The sequence below is a fragment of the Momordica charantia genome (assembly GCF_013281855.1).
Source record: "Momordica charantia cultivar OHB3-1 chromosome 10 unlocalized genomic scaffold, Mcharantia_2.0 BLBB01000010.1, whole genome shotgun sequence".
Classification (NCBI taxonomy): domain Eukaryota; kingdom Viridiplantae; phylum Streptophyta; class Magnoliopsida; order Cucurbitales; family Cucurbitaceae; genus Momordica; species Momordica charantia.
The window spans coordinates 23062142-23065531 of record NW_028275158.1 but is presented as its reverse complement, the minus strand read 5'-3'; the positions used below and the strand labels follow the sequence as shown (position 1 = coordinate 23065531).

The 3390-nt window shown below is 33.2% G+C and overlaps 1 long non-coding RNA gene across 1 annotated transcript; it reads left to right on the top strand.

Moving 5' to 3' along the window:
- The first annotated feature begins 6 nt into the window (after nt 1-6).
- Nucleotides 7-2626, top strand: LOC111024802 (uncharacterized). Its single transcript, XR_015787131.1, has 2 exons — nt 7-1859; nt 2130-2626. It is a non-coding gene; the product is annotated as an uncharacterized LOC111024802 (long non-coding RNA).
- The last annotated feature ends 764 nt before the right edge of the window (nt 2627-3390 follow it).

Genomic DNA, 3390 nt, shown 5'->3' with positions numbered 1-3390 from the left:
AGCCGTTAAAACTTGCTGGATTTGCTAAAGAGCTAGCAGTTATGACATAACTAACTACTTTATTTAGTTGTTAATAAAGTAGTTCAGTTAGTTAAGTGTTAGTTGGGATAGTTGTTCTGTTGGTTAATTGTTTGTTATAAGTTTCCAACGGTTAGTTCCTTAAAACCTTCCTTATAACCGTGGGCCTAATGTCTGGAAAATGTTGCTAAGGGCAATGATGATGATCAACTCATTCTAGATGCTGTAGCATCTGTTTCGCCCCACTCCTTCAGTACTAGACTTCTAGCTAGAAGAAATAAAGATTAATAGGACTGGACTGCAAGATATGATGGAACACATCTCTCAACAACTTGAAAGCTTAGCCACCAATCAACCAAGATTTGAAGAAGAGAACGTAGACATCAAAGCTAGCAAGAAAATCTAGCACCCACATTCATCAACCGGGAAAATAAGGAAACCAACATGCTGATTTTCTAAGAAACTATCGCGATCAAAGAAATTAACCAACCGATAACCCAAGAATCCAGTAAAATCAGCACCATCATGGGTTTCTACTCACCCATCCTCCAAGAAATCAGCAATACCAAGAGAGAATTACTAACCCACCCCTCGGTTTTGATTCACATTCATCTAGTGAAGAAGAATTTCCTCTAAGAATGCCTCAATACCAACAACTAGCACCTAATTTCCCACCTCCCTATCAAGAACACTACCAAGATTATCCTCAATATCGGGGAGCAAGAATGGTGAGGAAATTCTGAATATAAGATGAAGATTGATATTTCCTAGTTTCAACGGAAGAATGAGTATTGAATTTTTTTGGATTGGGTCAAGAATGTATTGAACTTGTTTTACTACATGGGAACCTCAGAAGAAAAGAAGGTCAAACTTGTGGCCTTAAAACTCAAAAGTGGAGCCTCTGCATGGTGGGACCAACTTTAATCGAATAGAAGGAAATACGGGAAGAATCCTATTCAGAATTGGCCTAAGATGTTAAGGCTAATAAAGAAACATTTTTTACCTAAAAATTATGAACAATTATTGTATAACCTATTCCAACATTGTAGGCAAGGTTCATGCTCAATTGAGGACTATACCGATGGTTCCATAGACCATAGGCTTGGTGCAAGAAACAACTTGGCTGAAACAAAAATCAGCAAATTGCATGTTATATCAATGGCCTTCCCAATGATATAAATTAAAAGACTCACCTCCAACCGATGACATTTCTTGCTGAAGCCATTTAAATCACTTATTAAGTGATTGCTCGTATTCTTTGGTGTGCTGGTACCATTTTTTTTGTGAAGTTTGGTTTACGTTGGGTCTTTTCAAATGACTCAAAGTGTAACCTCTTTTAGAGCTTCACTTGCTATGGTTTAACAGAGTCAATGCCATTATTTCAGAGCTTTAGTTGGAACACAATCAGGGATATTAAAAACAAGCTTCGCAATTGGATTAATCGTTGAGTTAGCCTCTTTTAGAGCTTCACGGTGGGGTGTTCTTCAAAATTATTTGTGGATTATCATCTTCAAGATATTTTTAAATTTTTAAATTGGAATGCTTTTATGTTTCATGTTTAATTTGTTACTTTTTCGTTTGGGTTCCTCCTTAATTTGTTTTATATTTTGATTGGTTTCCTCTTTTTGGAGTTGTATTTTGAACATTCGTTTCTTTTCATTAACTCTTTAAGGAGGAGAGCTAAAATTGGGATTCTTGATTATATAAGGGTAGTAACTATTTCTTTCATGTTTTGCATTGGAATCTTCCATTATTAAGTTCTGAATAGTCATATCTCCTGACAGTGTTCAGAGGGTTTTATGCACACACGGATGCGACGTCGTGTGGAGTCTCTGATTCAGGTAGTATTCCATCATCTTTCATTTGGTGCATCTTGATGTTTGAGAAAATTGTCGGATCAAAATAATTTGAAATAGGATTTTGTGACTTTTCTTAGGATTGTTTTGGGTTGTGAAGTCCTACGTATTATTTTCGGGTTGTTTGAGGTTTTATTTTATCAATTAAAAATATCATTTCCTTGTCATCAATAATAATATCATTATTTCTTTTCTTCGATCAAGCTTTTTTTTTTCTTTTTTTTCGAAAAAAAAATACATTGTTTCATTCTGTAGGCACTTGATCGTGCCAAGCCAGATGCAACTAATACAGGGAAAAAAACACACAGCAGATCCTTCAAACGGCTGGTTAGTGACGGGAATGCTGGCTGATGATTGGGGGGATTTCGTTTTATGCTTTAATTTAATTCACTGCAATATGCTCGTGAGGAAGCACAAAAAAATTGAATCCCATAAAAGCCTTATAATATTGTGGAAATTTTGCAATACCAATTTGCTGGGTGAGAGGTCCTCTGTTTTCTCCATGATTGTTCCAAATTTTGTTTGGAAGGCAGTGAAGCGTCCCTTGTTTCAAAGAGAGGAGGACGGGTTATTCACATTTCATTTGTATGAAATGGCAATTATTTCTCTTTGCTCCTATTTGTCTTGATTAAAGTAGGAATGGAGCTTGAGAAGTGAGTTGCACCTATCATATGTGATTATGCACTAAGCAACTTAAAACGAATTGTTTCTGGCCATGCCAACAATTCCTATTTCATGTTTTGTTATTATTATTTTTTTTCCCTTGAGAAAACAAAGCGCTGCATGATAATGTTCTGCTTAAATTTGAACTTCTGGAAATGAAGTGTTCTGCCTGATAATTTGTATCTTAATTAATTGAGTTTTTCATTTTTTAAATTCAACTATGGGAGAGTAGGGATCAAATTATTAACTTTTGAGATGGTAGTAGGATGACTTATCAATAGTTATGCTTGGATTGACTTGATTAATTTGAGTTATGTTTAGGGATGTTTAGTGATTACAATTTTTTTTTAAACAACAAATATGATAGTATAAGAATTTGAACTTTTGAGTTTAAGGAAATAGATCTAACTAATGTAATATTGACAATATAAATGTTTAAGTTATTAATTTAAATCATTTTTATAAAATATTTAGATTTTTCTGATTTTTTAAGAATGATTTTGAGTTAGGTGCTTTTTAATTGAATATTTTCTGAAGTTGTCTAGAACCTTTCTTTAGAAGTTGCCAAAAACATATTTAACGGTACTCAAAATACTGAATTTTAGACATTTAATTCTTTGCCATTTATAGTTTAGAAGAAAAAGATAATATTGAATTCATTCAAAGGTATGTAATAGGTATTAGATCTATAGATTAGTCACCGTAGGCTAAAATTTTGTTAGAGTGAGAAAATATGTATTATTGGTGTAAAACCAAGTAGTTTCTCACAAAGAAATTAATTTAAAGTATTTTGAATTTTTTTAAAAGTAGTTCTATATTATATTAAAATATGATAATTTTGAGTAAGAAGTAT